Source organism: Cyprinodon variegatus, unplaced genomic scaffold (genome assembly GCF_000732505.1).
Source record: "Cyprinodon variegatus isolate N-32 unplaced genomic scaffold, C_variegatus-1.0 Scaffold16, whole genome shotgun sequence".
In the NCBI taxonomy this organism is placed as follows: Eukaryota; Metazoa; Chordata; class Actinopteri; order Cyprinodontiformes; family Cyprinodontidae; genus Cyprinodon; species Cyprinodon variegatus.
In genome coordinates this window covers 2344595-2360818 of record NW_015150469.1, presented here as the reverse complement: position 1 = coordinate 2360818, position 16224 = coordinate 2344595, and the positions used below count along the sequence as shown (strand labels likewise).

Below are 16224 nucleotides of genomic sequence, written 5' to 3'. Positions count from 1 at the left end.
TCAGACTTCATACAGCAGTTCATTTTCCTCCGTTTTTGGTGACATTCAACTCTCTGGAAAACAACTTTCAAGGTGTTGAAACATGTACATGAATAAATGTCTTTTAGATACAGATTTTCATGATCATGAGTTGTACCCAATGTTATAGAAATACTTAATAATTTAAATTCCTAAGTTTTTTATGACACAAATTGATAATATTAATTCTCCTCAGTTATTTTCCCTTGGATCAGTGATGTTCTCTAAAAACAAATCAGGAAACATATATTTTTTTTCTTTGTTTAACATCTTTATCTTAACAAACTCCTTTCTCTCAGGTTAAGGGTTTATTTGGCTGTAGTTCCAGGTGCAGAGTCAGGGAATGATTGGCAATTGTTTGCTTGGGTACACTTTTTTCCTGTAAGGTCAGCTTCAACCAGACCAATGCTTTTTTCCTTTGTGGTTCATTCAGTGGTGGCATTGGGCTTTTGGGAAAAAAAAACCCATCTACTACTGGTAGTTTTTTTTCCTTGAGCACAAAATATTTCTTAAAAGGCATGTATAAGATAAATTATATTGTATTTTTAAATGCAAAATGAAGCAAAGGATGGTTCTGATTACTGTCAGAGTATCACCAAACAAGTCAAAACCTAGATATGTTTTGGTATCCATGTCAGTAGTTAGCGGTTCTTAATATCTAAACTTAAATGTGACCTGCAAAAAAAAATATTGGTTGCCACTTTTCTTAATTACAACATTTAACATTCCAGGCTATGATGAAGCTGTATCTCCTTCTAACATATTGCCAAGCTATCTGTGCAAAACAGGTTTAAAATGCTTTAATCATTCTCTAAATTAGCCCATGAAAATTTGAAAGGATTAATAAAACAAGTATTTATCTAGCATTGGCAGTTGATGGCAGGCATTTAAAGGAATGAAAGGAATATTTTATGGATCAGGACGCTGATTCATTTTATGTCATGTGTGATGTTTGGGAATTAAAGCAGTATTTGTGTACCTAATTTGCAGATTCAAAGGTGAAAACAGAATCACTCATAAGAAGCATCAGACTGCTTCATGCCAGTGTAACAGACTGAAAGCTGCCAGAGATCACAGAGGCAGCAGTGATTAAAGCTGCATCAGGTATGAGCACACAATTGTGAATCATGGGGGAGCTAATATTTGTTAAATGTGCGTTTATTTGATATTGGTTTCTAGTGGATTTTTAGGAAATATGCAAATGTGAGAATATAAAAATGCTCACTTAAGCGGAGCAAAATTCTACAGTTTGTAAAATTCAGGTTTTTATTACAGTTTTATGTTGTTAACTTTCAACACCATACACACACAAAGCATTGTCCCGTGTTATGATTTTTTTTTATTTTTCATGGGCTATGTCCGTTAATAGATCATAGGCCCCATCATATTTACATGCCAAAGGCTTGTTTATTTGTCAATTACTATCAAAAATAGCTAACTTATGACTGAATTTACCTCTTTCAAAAAAAAAAAATAAAGTATATTTTTTTATCTGCACAGCCTGTATACTGCAGCTGACATGCTGTTTGAATCTGCAGCTTGACTTCATTTTCCCCCCGATTCGATTCTTCCACATTGCACTTTTATTCTATTACATTCCTGTTCGCTTGTTCTTGAAAAAAAAATAAAAAATTCTTGACTTTGCAAATGTCGTATATCACTTTCTCCTTCGTCTGTGTGTTTAGCTTCTAAACTTGCCAACCGGTGTGGGTTTGTGTGTGTATGTGAGAGAGTGAAATACGTCAAAAGTCTAATCCCAGGAGAGGAGAAGCTGTCACAGGAACGCAGGAGAACGGTAATAGATAGGGGTAGAAGGATCTGTTAAAGGTATATAGAGAGAAAAGCAAACATATGAGGAGAAAAATCCCAAGAGAGAAACCAGTCTGTTCATTAGTAGTGTAGGAATTTTTGTGTGTTTGTATCAATCCTGAATACTGCTGCTATTGCTGTTAGTTGTGGGGTACTAACTAGGACACATCTCCCAGAATGAGTCGAAGCCAGATTCAGAACTAGATTTCTCTCCTCAAAGTGTTTCCTTCATCACTCTTTTTTCTCTTATTTGATGCATTCTGCAGCATGAGCAGCATCTCCTTTAAACAGATTCAGTGCAGCTTTAGTCAAGAGAACACAGGGTATATAAGTCAAGTTACCATGCTGCATCACTGACCTGTCAATTAGCCTGTGTCCCGATAAAAGCTGTAGGAAAAGTGTTTCCATCTCAGTAGGTGAAAACACAATCTAAAAGACAGGAGCTCAAGCTGGAACTGGCAGCCATTTGTTTATTTCTTTTTTTTTTTATGTTTCCCTACCTTCTATCCTCAAAATGTGGACTTTTATGTTTCCTCTACTTAATATTGCATGCTTTCACTTCCTAATGCTTTCTGTTGTCTGTGCACCAGCAATTTTTAGTCATTGTTTTCAAATTTTCTAAGCCAGCTGTTGTTCTTTCCATCCCCAGGCAGATTTTTTTCTCTGCTGGATATGAGCAAGACTACCAAGTAAAACAGATACTGTTATTTATTCATAAGACAGACATACTCACCTCAGATTGCTCCAAATTGCATTCATGTTCTTGGGTATTCGCACTTTAGTGTTGTGCTGAAGACTGAATTAGATTGGAGAAGAGGAATCGCCATCAGAGGGATGTCTCTGAGTGTGTGTGTGTGTGTGTGTGTGTGTGTGTGTGTGTGTGTGTGAGTGTCCCTGATAGCATGAGGGAGGGATGTGTTCTATTAGACCAGACCAGTTTTCTGTGATCACAGCTCTGATAAGAATTGTGGGAAACCACAGTCACAACAAGCTACCCTGGAATATCAAGCAGACACACACACAGACACACATTCTCTGAGTGGATCTGTCTTTGTTCCTATCACACACACATTCACAGATATAGGAGAGAAAACAGAAAACATAAAGACACATTCATACATGCACCAGATATATTCTGATGTTCAAGATTCTTTTAAATGTAGCCCAGAGTTTGATCTGTAAATCTTCACTTTATTTCTTTTACTATGTAACACATTGATGGGAACAGGCGGTGTGTTGATGTGTTTTGTCGGCATGCAGTGCAGGAGCCCATGCATTATGAATGATTTAGTCATCTTACAGTGATGGTGCTGGAACATCTGCTTCGATTAGCAGGATGTTGCAAACTAAATTACTGAGGCACAGAAATGGTTTAACTCAAAAAGTGCTATTACCATAACTCTCACACACGTCCAAAAAATGCAGAATACAGCAGCTTTTTAAAATTATTATATTACAAATTGGTGGGCTCTTTGGGATAGATATAAAATGTACCTTTTTTCATTTGACTTCATAATAATTTCAAACGAGTGGTTCTTGTTTGTGGGCTTCAAATCAAATTGAAATTAAAGAGACTTCTTAAAGGTACATTTTTAGTGTATATTTGAAGACAGATCTATAAGGCTTCGCCCACATGGAATCAGTGGCCATTTCCGTAAAGCTTCAGTAGAAAGATGAAACCAGATAAATCCATAAGTAAAGGGCTAAATATATTAATCTACACATTGAATCAGTCCACTAAAATGCCATACAAGAGCAAAATGCCTTGGTGTAAAATTCATTATAAATTGAATAGCTTCTGAAACTCATCCACGATTCTGATGTCTGCCATTGCTGTTCTGAAGACAAGAGGAGTCTTATCTGTTTGCTGTGTCTTGGCTTTACTCCTTGACCAGATACTTTGTCTAATGCACTCAAAACCTGGATTGCGGATTTCAACCAAAAGTCATCTTCTTCCAATTACTATACTCTTTGAAAGCTGCTGCTGAGAGAATAAACTGATCACAACTGTTTACACTTAAAGTGAGAGAAGAATTAAAAGTGTAACAATGCTGGACTACACAGGAAGACTTCAATGGGTTGGATTAAGGTTGCTTCATAATTTCTTATTTAAGCTTCTCTTCCCTCCCTGTCATGGAACATCCTGAAAAAAATAAAAATAAAAAATATAAATCATGGTGGTACAGTTTGTAGCATTGCTGCCTTGCAGCAAGAAGGAAGGTTCCGGGTTTGATTTCTGCATGGAGTTTGCTTCCCTGTGGATGCTTGGGTTCTCTCCAGGTAGTCCGGCTTCCTCCCACTGTTCTAAAACAGGACTGTTAGGTTAATTGGTCTAAATTGTGTCTAGGTATGAGTGTGCAGGTGCATGGTTGTATGTCATGGTGTGGCTCTGTGTTGCCCTGCGTCAGACTAGTGACTTGTCCAGGGTGTACCCTGCCCCCCTTTTTTTTTTAAATTATTTATTATTTTTTCTTTACTTTCCCCAATTCCATCTTTTTCAATATGTTTTTCTTAGAATTTCATATTAAATTTATTCAAAGTTTTAACAACTTTCTGCTGGTATCGTATCTTATTCCTACTGACATAAATGGTACTTAGTCAGGAGTGTGTAGTACTGGAGTCTGTACCTCTCATCGCTGATTTACTTATTTTCAGCTTTGTCCCCCAAATTATTTCTAGTCTAAAGTTTAGGGTTTTGTGATATGTCATGTGAAATATGGATAGTTTTTGTCCTAAAGCCCATTTGAATGTGATCTGGTGGTTAAATTAGGGTAACTGTCCCATTGAAGGAGCATTTTGCACCTAAACCTTAATCTCTTTGGCAATTAAAAAAAACAAACATATCAGAATTTCCCCATTATCTCATCTTTCTATGTGTAGTGCACCCATCCATCATGCACCCTTTGCACTTTAAAGGTTTCTTTAAATTACATTTTTCTTTAAATATATTATAATGGTAATTACAGTTAAATCTTCCAGTTTTAGTTCCACTAGATGACATGTCTGTGGAAGTTAAGTTTTTTCTCTCAGTGCATTTAGAAGCTTGACTTTCATTTTAAGGCTGACTTCTTCTGGAATGATAGCTGAATTTTCCTGTGCCATTTCGCACTACATATATTTTTTGGAACAGATATATGTGGGGTGATGTGGAAATAGTACCCGAGAATGAATTCTCCTCCTGGTATGTTGTTTGAATTATTTTGATTAGGTTATAAAAGGAAACAGTCTATTTAGGATCTGTTCGTCTTATAATACTTTCACAGTTGTGCCTCCCATTGGTCAAACTGATGTGAGTTAAGAAACCATAACATTACTAACCTAAGGTATGATCATCTGGGGGTTTTCATATTGTTTAAAGGCACAATAAACTTGGTAATTACAGAATTCTTAGATTATATTTTGCAATACTCTACCATTAAGAAAATCTAATAGTTTTAGCAATTCTGACCAAACTAAAACATTAAAAACTTGTCTGATTTAATGTCAGAATGAGATAAAAATGGCTGTATGTTTCAAAGCTGTTTGACCAGACCTTATATCTCACTAGATACCTAAAAATACCAATAAAAAACGAATTAAACAAAAACACAATTGGAATAAAAAAGACAAACGGTAACAATAACTTTCAAAGTTATACAAAATAACATTTTTTTTTTTCATTTTTCTGGCCATCTGCCTGCATCTCCCTTTCCTTCCCAGCTGCTGATCTGCCTGGCCCTGTAGTTCCAATTCTCCATTATCATGACTGATGGAGCAACGCATAAAAAAGTCAATAGCTCATAAAGATCTGCTGGCAATAAGTTGTGATGGGAGTTTTGTGCCAGTCCCCACATCTGCCAGAGATACTGGCAGCACAAAGAGACTCCTGCTGAGTGGAATTTGCTGTGACAGGATGGATTGCTGTTTGAAGTTTACTTACCCAGCCATCCCATACAGTGTAAAAACAGCACTTCTTGGATCAAGAACGATACACAGACTTTTCAAAATTGTGTTACATGCTCCTGTTAATTTGTGTCACTTTTGGGTAAAATAAGGGGGTGATGGGGCTTTTAATGCATGTGTGTCACTGGAGTCCATCTGTTGTTAGGGATGCTGATATGGCAGCCGTATCTATTGGGAGCTGACTTGCACATTACAAGAAGAAAACATAAACATAAAACCTCCACATGGCGGTCAGCTAACACTTCATTTAACATTATAATTACAGCAAATGATCCTAGATCCATTAAAAGTCTAACTGACCTCTGACAATATAAGCATAGGGTGGAAGGACACAGAAGACAAAGTAAAAAATGCTGTAGAGAAGTGATGAACTGGCTGGGATGCAGGAATGAATTTAGGCAACAAAAAAGCAACGAAATAATGGACTGCCGTAAAATATGCCAGAGAGTGTATAGAGATTGATCTACAGATCAGGGTGTGTTTTTATGTGTCTAAATTCTTTCATTTAGTTGTGTGTAGGTGTCCAGGCAATTTGCCATGTTTGACCTCATCTGCAGCTTCCTGCAGTGTTATTACCATGAGTAAAACACCGTCACTTATCTCCTTTGATCTATAGCAGCTGTCAGTAAAATGCATCGTAAGTTTGTACATAAAAAAAAACACATTTGAGGAGCATGCGCAGAGATAACACACCTAATTCTGGCAACCTGCATGAAAACAGCATGCATAAGTTATATGCAGCAGACTGTGAGAAGAAATAGAGCGCAAAGAGTTATCTGTGGAGGGGAAACAAAGTTACATAAACTGTGTATGAGAGGTGCAGACATGAACAGAGGAGGTGTGCAGAAAAGAAAACATTAATGGAGTTGACAGCAGGTCATTCTGTTAGTGTAACCTCAGCCAGTGCTTCTCTTTAAATCTGTCTCAAAGTGAAGATAAAATGAATTCGACAATGAGAAATAATGAAGAATCTGTTTGTTGCTTTCTAAAGAAATAACACTTGCTGCTTTCAAGTCTTAACGGCTGAGTTGTCTGTCTCACAAAAAAACTTAGTAAGATTATTTACAGATTAACATTCATAAAAGAAATTTAAAATTGAAACTGAAGTACTCAAAATAAACTTAAAGTGAATCGAGGATCTACTTTCCTAGTGTTTTTACCCTCTATATGCCCAATCAGCTTGCAGGGCAAGCCCCTCCAAGAGGAACATTTATGTGTCGGCCTCTTAAGTAAAACGCTCGGGGTTATTTTTGTTGATCCCAAGGTTTGGCCTGATATTTGTCATATAAGTAATCACTCAAGTAGAACTTGTCTGACCGCATGAAGTTTGCCCAAATATTTACAAACTAGCACATCACTCTATAGATCTTTCAGATTAGAAACAAACTCATTGATATTTACCAGCCTGGAAAGTGCTGCAAAGCTACTTCTAAGGGTGTGATAATTCAGTAAAACAAGGTTGAGAGCTTTTTTCCAGGGAAAAGAGAAAACATGAAAAATGAAAAATCTCCTTTGGAATTGGTGTACTTCAATTATCACTCTGATTCATCTAGGAGGTCACATAGTAACACTGTACAACATGGATTGGAAATGTTTGGTGTATCAGTTAATAACCAGAAGCTCAAGTGCACTTCAGTTATGGTGCAGGAAAGAGTCCAAAAAACCCTCAGAAAATCCCTTCTGAATGACAAAAAACCAAAATTAAAAGTTTGGAGGGACCTACTTAAGATCCTGAGTTGAAGCTGATTAATATGATCTGATGTAGTTTTAATCAGGTTGGTTATTGCCATAGTAGTTTAGTAAGGCTGAATGGAGACAATTCTGGAAATTTTTATATTAAGAGAACACATTCTTTTTTTGTTTTTTTTTGTTTTTGAGTTTGTTGAGCTGATTTGGATTTCTTTTTTCTCTTTATACTGTAACATAAACCATTATTTGATCAAATCATTTTGTGATTATCTGGGCTTTTCGAAATTAGCATTCCTCTGATGATCTGAAAGATTTAAATAAAAGAAAAAAGAAAACAAAAACATCATTATGGGGGCAGATGCATATACTGCTATTCAGTATCTGATATTCTAGGACAATCTGTACTTCATGGCCTTAGATTTAGGGTTAAAGCATTAAAGGCCTTTAAATTGGGGACACTGCTTGTTGGTTAATTCTTTACTCTATTCCAACAGATTGGAGTTGACCCACCTTCATCCACCTTCCGCTCTACCCTTTGAAACACAGCTAAGATAATGCAAGAACTGGATGACACTTAAAATGCCTTAAAGGTTTCTCCAAAAATACAAAAGAAAAGTGAATCAGGCAAACAGAATGTACAGACACCGCCTCAACTCTAGGCAAATATCTGGTTCACTTGATTAAGTCTGCTCCTGAATTTAATATTTAGATTTAATTTCTTTAACAATGCTAAAGTTTACTTTACTTTTTCAATTTTGGAAATGTCATCCCTAGATAGTTGGACTATTGTTCATGGTCAACTTTCTTCAAACCTGGGACTCGCATCCTTATCTTCCATTGCATAGGTGTTGTATTAGGTCAATCAAAGATGTCTGAGCTAGCATTCAAGAGAACAATTTTTAAGCCCATGTCACACCTTGAGGATTTAGACCAGCATATACCTGACATATGAAAAATCTGGCAAAAACGCTGGCATACATTGGGTAAGTTATGGGGACGTTTTGTATAAGTTATGAGCACGCTGAAACACGCTGGCACACGTCGACATACGGCTGTCTAAATCAACAAGGTGTGACAGGGCCCTTACCTTGTCTGGCATCATACTCAATTAAATACATCTGTGGCCTGTGTATATTTTGTCCAATTGGCAACTAGGTTTTAAGCCACAGTTTTCCTCAAATTATTTCACTATAAATTGTCCATCTGTACTGGTAATGCATTTATTAGTTATTTCATTCAGAAAAATTTGTATTTGGCTCTGCTAACCGAGCTTCAGAAATGTTTTTATAAATTTTTACTCATAAGCATCCTCCATACACTCCTAACCTTGTTATTAACCGAGTGTTGTATATTTAAAGATTCATATTTAGTTTGATTTTGGCAGATCCACAAATGTAGCAGCCATGTTCTACATATTTTGGGAACTTCTGTTAGAACTAATTTTAAATGGCGCTATGTACTCCTGTGTGAGCCGTCTGAGTCTGATACACATTGGCCTACAGGGACCACCCAAGCAGATGCTTCATTTACAAAATTATGTATGTAGGGCAGAGAAATAGGTCTGAACTGGAAGAGATTATAGTTACAGAATGAGACCAGAGAGGTCTACAGCCTTCATTGAGGCAATTTATTTATGTTCTCTTATTTTTGATAATTAGGCACAGAGTTATGTGGAAAGAAAGGCAGATAAGATGTGCCAGTATCAATTTTTGTAAATCTGAAACCATTTTTTTTCCATTTTAGGCATTCATGTCAGTAGAGTTTCGAGCTTGTAGCTTAGGATCTTTTTGTTGCTAACTGGCTCTTAATTACTCATATCACTAATCTCATCAACCTAATGTGTACAGACATTGCATTATATATCCCTCATGAAAGACAATCCGACCAAATTTATTCATAAATTTTCATCCTTTTTTCTGACAATCAGCACTTTAAAATAATTAAAAAGTAATAATAAAAATAATAAATAATAAAATAAAAGCTTCAATTCATATAGTTTAAAGATTTTTCTTCATGCAGTAGGTAATTTTGTAATTGTAGCATAATTTCTGGACAATATATTCCAAATAAGAATAATACCTATTATTGTATTAAGCCAATAAAACTAGATTATATTTAAACGATCGATCTAAAAGTACACGGCATTCACAGATTTTTGAAAAAATGACTGATCAATGAAGGCATTTATCTGCTGACATGATTTGGAGTCCTACCTAAAAGGCAAAAACATTGTTTTTTTTAATACTGTAATCATAACAAAGAAAAATTGTTCACAAAACATTTTCTTTTTAAATTCTGATACTAATATTTTGTTCCTAGTAAGTCACAGTAAGACTATTTTGCGAGTTATCTGCGCCCTTTATGCAGCAAATACCACAGGTCTCTGATGCTACACTTGACATGTTTCTACTTTACTAATTGATTTTGGTAAATTATTACAAGCTGTTAAAAATGCATCACTGGTTCCTTTGTCCTCTTCAAGTTTATACCACCTGCTGTTTCATCCTAATCTTTATTTTATTTTGGGCAAAAACTAAACACTGTCTGATGATGGACTGGTGATGTGTACTTGGTGAACCCCACCTCTTGTCCAGTAACCACTGCAGATGGTACAGCTGCAAATCTAGCTACTCATGTATTTAGCTAGAGTTCTTCAAATGGATCATTTATTTGCAATTGATATTACAGCATCAACTCAATTTAAATGGATTTTTTCATGACTAAAAGTAGGGTGATGGGACTCAGGTAGAAGAATAGTTTTATATAATTTTATGTCATTCTTAATCTTGTGGATTCTATTCCAGCTTCCTCTTGCCACACTGGGATGTGCCTTTGGGCAAGGCATGATAAGAGTTGCCAACTGATCTGCATATTAATGTGTAGAGGTGAAGTTGGCTCCAGTTTAAAAGAGTTTTGGATGGTTGGTGTGTCTCGAAAAGCGCTAAATAAAATTTGTCCATTTTTCTATTGATGGGACTAGGTGTCACCAACACTAAATATTTGATTTCATTGGATTTGTTTGTCTTGTAAAATTACTCAAGAGTACTTATCTTGTGAACTGGTACCGTATAATAATCTAATGAAAAGACTAAAAGAACTGAGTTCATTAATCATACCACAATTAAAATAGTAACCATTTTTTATGCCCACTTTCATCTAGCTCAGATACTAGTAAGTGAGACAGCGCAGACTTCTTTTATTACTCGTTGTAGTTGTTTTCTTTGTATGATAAAGACGGCTGTTGTTGCCCTATATCAGTTGGTGCTAACTCATCCCAATTTACAATTTAGCATAATTTATAGGATCAAGAAACAAGTCTGTTTATTTGCCCATATTACTTTGATTCTTTTCGGACCTCTCTTAAAAAGGTAAACATAAGAATTAAAACCATTCTGCTTCAATAGTCTTGAAGCACAATATACTAAAGTAACAAGTTATAAAATACTGTTGATTTTAATCAATAAGAAACAAATACAAAGAAAGAAGGCAAGACCCAAAGATAGACATAATGGAAAGAGTTAAATTCTATATTTACCTGCTGAGCAGCACAGACAGTAAAAAGTGAAACTGCACTAAAAACCACACTGTTATAAAAAATTCAGATAGAAGGCACATGGAGCACAATGAATAAGGCGAGTAAGTGCTTTTACTGCTGGTCACTTTCACCTGTCTATCTGGTAGATGGACACATGAAATCACCCTCGCTTTAAAGCAAGATAAATAGACTGTACTTTTCACTCATCAAGTCAGTACTGGAACAAGAAAATAACCCTTTTTACCCTTTAAGCCTTTAGTACCCTCTTACAGATAGTTATCTGACCAAACCTGGGAATCATTTGCTCAATCTTTACAATACTTAAGTCTTTCGTGAGAATCATAGAATTTCCATCATGTGTGTTTATTTTCTGAGTGTTTATCTCTCTTTCTTTTCATTTTTGCATGTTCCTTCTAAGCATATTAATATTATCTATGATAGATCCATTCTGCCTTTATTGGACGTAATTCTGACCCACATCAAGAACCAGGCACAGAGATGCTTGTGAAGACGAAAAAGGTTTCATAACAAGTTTGTACAAAGTGATTGGGAGGAGATCGAGATGACCTGGTCAGCTACAGCCAACTGATCTGGAGTGGGAGTTAAAAATTAGGATGAGCAAAGAATCTTTTTTTCGAGATAATAGATGAATGTATCTAACTTGTGATGGTTTTTAACACACAGAGTGGGGAATCTGTCAGTTTGGTGAGCAATCTAAGCAGGAAGTGTGCGAGTCCAGAGTGGGAATGAGCTGCAAAGGACAGACGCTTAGGGGAGAAGGTCCAATCTAAATAGAGCTGGTAGTTGAAGTCCAGAACTAGATGGTACGTCTCAACCTAAGAGGACAGAAAGAGGTTAATCACAGGTAGATGTCATTGGTGAAAGAACTAAATCAGAATTCACAAGGGTGCAATGATTGATACTGGTAACATTGGACCATCAGAGAGGGAAGAGATGATTTGCAGCTCTTTAAATCCCCACCAGGTAGACCAGCAGATGTTTTTTAGGTGCAGCTGACAGGAGGAGCCAGCCACGCCCACCCGCAGTAATTAAAGGTGGGCATACACTGTATGATTTTTTTCTTTCCCCTTTTTGGACATTTTTTTCAGTCATGCGAGAATGTCTAGAATCAGGCCCAGTTTCAGATTAATCTGTTTGTTGTAGATAGAAAATGCTCACTAACATATTTATACAGAAACAGTTCTGTATCCAGCAGGAATATCATTCCTAAAAAAAAAAAAAAAAAATCTGGGGATTTAATTGAAAAGAGATTACGCTCTTGAAACAAATCTTTCCTATTTTTCCTGAGAACATTTCCAAGAAAAGGTTTAATGAACATCATGAAAACAAGATGCCCATGTCTGACACTTGGTTTGAAGGCTTAGAAACCCCAACTAAAATTAAAGAAGTCATTTTATCCACTTTTATTTTCTATTTGATTATTCTTTTTGAATTAGTGTTTTCTCATGCAAGCCACTGTACTTCTGTTCTCGACAGGGAGTGCACTTAGTGTCATTTGCATTTTCCTTTGATATATTTCTTCAATTCCAAAGCTTTAGAGATTCCTTTGTGAATTTGTTTATTTACATCAAAGTTTTTTTTTTCTTTCATTGCTCAGGAGACTTGAATAAATTCAAAGTATTGTCAAAAAAGTAATATATACATATAAAAATAGTGGTCTACCATGTATTCTACAGAGAAAGACTTTGATGTTTTTTTTTCACAGTGTTAAGTCAGCCTTCAGTTATGGTGTAACTCACGGTTGTAGTTGAGAGATGGAAATTCCTTTTATTCTTCCTTTATTGTGGGATGTTTTTGGACTAGCTTGAAAGGGAAAGGCTCCGCCAGCATGGCTGCATTCACCACCTGGATTTGCACTGTCAGCAGACAGTAGTTTTCTTCTACGTTCACGCACACCCTCTGAGCGCGGTTGACCTGAGGATGTTTTAGGGGTAGCTGTGTCGTGTGTACACACATGATTGGTGATGACATCGGGATTGTACCTTCCGGTGCAGTGAGTACTTCAGGTTAGCACAGCAATCATCACACACAGATGGGGGCAAGAGAAGGAGAGAGGGGTGAAATGAATGCAGTTTGACACCCTTGGGTCGAGACAAGCTTCGGGGATGTGTTGGGAACACACTTGAAGCGGCAGCAGCGAAAGCTGATTTGAAAGATGTGAATGTGAAGCCTGTGATGAGCACCCAGCTCAAGTCATGGAGTATTGTTAACTAGTAAGACAGAGATAAAGGGCTGAAGAAGATAGGGTAAATGGCCAAAAGCCTTCCACTCCACTTTTTTTCCCTATCTTTTTTACATCTACCTCTTTTTTCCTCTCTCACACACATACTCCCACACCATAGTGCTGAGTTACCACAATTCTAGTTAAATTGGAGGCTTAATTTGGAGCCACTGGGTTTCTCTACAGGTCACATTGAGTCAATTCATCCGCAAAAGCCAAACTGTGGGTTTGATTAATGAAACACATGGACATGCTTCTGGCAGGATCAGGGAAGCCTAATCAAGCAAAATCTTTTGAGGTCGCAATTAGGTTTGAAAAGTCCTTGGAGTCCCAACTCTGCTTCCCAAACAAGCTTGTTCATAAAGTGAGAAGAATGCAGAGATTTTTTAGAAAAATAGTTTTCTTTGCACTTTCAAGTTCTGCTGCAAACAAGCTCATTATTTACATGCTTGTAATTTAAGTGGAAAAGATGTGATTGCAAAAAAAAAAAAAAGATACATAAAATTGGGTTCATTTGAATTACTTTTTAACATATTTAATTTAATTATTCAGATATCTGTGTAAAACACAGTCCAAGGCTATATTCCAATGTTTTTGCTTATTTAATCCTAAAGTGGGAGTGGCTTTTATCTTCTGTTAACCTAAGTTGCATTAAATTTGCTCATTTTGAATATTTTGAGCCTTTTCTTTTCTTCAAGTCTTAGATGGGCTTCATAAACAAAAGCAAAAGTATGTCTTTTTTCCATGGACCAACAGCACAAATGCAGTTTGATTTGTGTCTAATTTTTCCTTTTAATTTTTTAATTTAAGTTTTATATTTTCTACTTGGTGAAGGCAAAATATCAAAAGATATTACAAACTTTGGTCTCTCCTCATCTTAAATGATGCCTTCATTACAATTCAGTATATGAGATGGGAAGAATGCAGTTTTTGTGGAGACTTTATTAAAAAATGAAAAAAAAAATGTTTTAGCTAAAACGGCTTAGATGGAGTTAAAAAAAGGAATTCTCTAGCATTTTTATGTTATTATTTTTATATGTAGTCACTATTGAACTTTTCAACATGGATCAATGTGCTTTAGTTTGTTTCACTCAATGTGATCTATGAGGGAATCTGTGGGTATAGATGAGCAATTTTATTTGGAGACAGCCTTCATAGGCACCAACTTATTGACTGTAAAAGTGCTACTGTATATTCAGCTGCCAGCCTGCTGAGTATTTATGGAACATTTTCCCCAGAATCCAAGCAACTTCTACAATGAAAAAACAACTATACAGCCATATTCTTGCCAGCTGTCTCCACATAAGCAGAACAAAATTGCATCATAAACAAGTCTGCATCAGTCAAATAGACTTTTCTTAATATATCCACAGTAAATGAAGAAAACACAAATCAGCTTATTTGAAGAGTTAAAAATTAGTAAGTTCAATATGGATTTGACAGCTGTTGCCTTATAGACTAACTCTAATACGATTGTAAAATATTTGAATTCAAATTGTGCTGAAATCAACTATTCTGACTGCTTTGACTACTCAAAAAAAGATAAATAAGTCTACCATTGTTGACATGTCACCAGGTGGGTGTATTTACTTCACTGTCTATTTAACACTAATAAAGAGAGACTTTAATTGTAATGTTGGACTCTTTGTATTTAAAGGATGGCAAACTTTCCTTTGTCAATACTCAGTCTTTTGCTTTTCCTTAATAAAAGTTATTTCCAGCCTACTTAAATCTGATTTTCAGAACCTCTAAATCTCTACGTCAGTTTTCAGGGAATCATGACCTAAGTGTAGTCCTAAAACTTCTACTATAATAGGGAAGATAATATTTGTACATAATGTTCCTTACAGCTTAAGCACCTAAATCTAGACAAGCAGATCTGCAGGCAAGTTTAATGATTTACTGTTTTTTGTCATACTTACAGCATGTCTACCTTTGTCTTTGCAGGTATGTTTCCTAAAAACTGTATTTTGTTTGCTTCTTTGTCAGCCTCTTCTAGATTTTTTTTTTTTTTTTTATTGCCACAGACTATTGATTTTTCAGAAAGGTAGCATAGCTCAAGGGAGAGTAACCTAAATCTGTTTGACTACCTGGGTGCAACAACATGCCTGGATAAACCAAAATGTTTGCCCATGTTTGTTGTTTTGATTTAATTTTTTATACTGAGTCAGGTTAAAGTCATCTGAGCTGCCTATTTGGCTGTGATACTCCTTTTTCTATCTTGAAAATGTAGAAATCTAACATTGTGAATCCTTTAATAAATATGCCTCTGCACTGGACCAGTGAGAGTGCACAGATGAAAGTATGAGAGCCAGGTTACATTTCTCTAGAGCACATTGTTATAGTTTTTTCGTTGTTGTTTTTTTACCTCTGTTGCCAAGAGATTTTTATAACTAGTCAGAATGTTGCAAAATGATCCTAGGATTGAGGGACGTTAGCTGGCTAAGCAGATGTATCTATTGCAATGTAGCATTTGGACGTAATAGCTTTCAACTACAGTACATGTTAGTGAACTATGACCTAAGACACTTTCCCAGAAGTGCACTTAATTATCAAAACCTGGATACAGAACAGTCTTACAGGCTGATGGTATGGTTACAAAACCCTTTCAAAACCTTTGGGACACTCACTTTGCCTATGTAGCGGCGCCCAATTGTCTCCACTTCCTGATAACCTGTAGATTTAAACAAACAGTTTAGGCCAATTTATAATTAGAGAAAATATATAAAACATTGAATTTCATTGTGAGATCCACTTTTAATGATACAAGGATGTGAAAAACGGACAGATCTAGATTTCATAACTCAGATTTTAAAGCCAGGATCCGATAACTCTTCTAAGCACAGAACTGGAATGAGTTGGAGTCACAGACTGGTCAAACAAATGTTCCTGACCAACTAAAATGGATACAAATTGGTTATTTAAACTTCGTGACTGAAACCTCTCAGATCACAGCTCCCAAAGTGTGGTCCTTGAAGGCCGATCAAGC

General features: G+C 36.0%; 1 protein-coding gene across 2 annotated transcripts in view; it reads left to right on the top strand.

The window, feature by feature from the left end:
- Positions 1–16224, top strand: part of LOC107091505 (protein FAM19A2-like) — a 128294-nt gene that overhangs the window by 33341 nt on the left and 78729 nt on the right. The window contains exon 1 of one of the 2 annotated variants that reach the window (XM_015385474.1): positions 1026–1122. The exons of the other annotated variant lie outside the window; for it this stretch is intronic. The gene's annotated coding sequence lies outside the window, so the exon portion shown is untranslated. Of the gene's footprint in view, positions 1–1025; positions 1123–16224 lie in introns of those variants that run through there. 2 annotated transcript variants of the gene reach the window in all.